Source organism: Populus euphratica, unplaced genomic scaffold, assembly GCF_000495115.2.
Source record: "Populus euphratica unplaced genomic scaffold, PopEup_1.0 scaffold392.1, whole genome shotgun sequence".
NCBI classification, from domain to species: Eukaryota; Viridiplantae; Streptophyta; class Magnoliopsida; order Malpighiales; family Salicaceae; genus Populus; species Populus euphratica.
The window spans coordinates 40615-41537 of NW_011500279.1; positions in this window are offsets into that span (position 1 = coordinate 40615).

A 923-nucleotide genomic window follows, 5' to 3' on the forward strand; every position below is an offset into this window, starting at 1 on the left:
CCTTAACTAAAACATGTTTTATAATAAGAAGTCTGACACGATAAAGGACCTTTAATTTATGGTAAATGTTCATCCTAAATGCTTTATATGGATGGAAAGATAAGACATAAGCCTAAAACTTTCACATGGAAGTCAAACTCAATTCTATTGTTTGGAAGTCTAAATCTTAGCAACAATGTAAAAGTCCAAATATGTCCTGCAACCCAGACACTGTTTAGTGTTCGACCCATATCTCTAGTTCTAGAAGTTCAAATAATCTCAATTTTTTTTCTAGAAAGCTGAGATAATTTCCTAGAACTTTCATATGGAAGTCTGGTTCAAATTTTGATGTTATGAATGAAGTTTTATTCAGACAAGAAGATAAGGATTATAACCAAGTCAAGATGTGGTTACCCACTCAACAAATAGTTATCAAATCAATAGTTTCAAATTTTTGGCCTATAAAAGGAGGCTTTTGTCATGCATTTATACATCTTCGTTTCCAGATCAAGATTATGCTCTTGCTTTCTCTCTTTGTATTTTTATAATGCTTAAGTTTTGCTTTCATTAATATCTTATTTGTGCATTTCCTTTTCTTTTCTTTACTTAGTTAACTTTTATCTTATTTATGTTCCTATCTTATCTATTTATGTTTCTCTCTTTCGTTACGTTTAACTAAGTTTATTATTTAAAAGTGAAAAGGTTACACTAATGGTGTAAGAATAAGTATATTGTAAACTCAATATGGACTTTAATGTTTGATACTAACATGTTTTCTATTGTTCACTTTTAATACTTTGCTTGTTAAATGGTTAATCTAGATTTGTGTTGTATAACATTTGATACAATAAATACTTGGCACTTTCATAGCCCAACTGTATGGTATAACCGACACTTGTGCTATGAAAGGAACTTGATTTGTTATTAACATAAGTTATTATCGA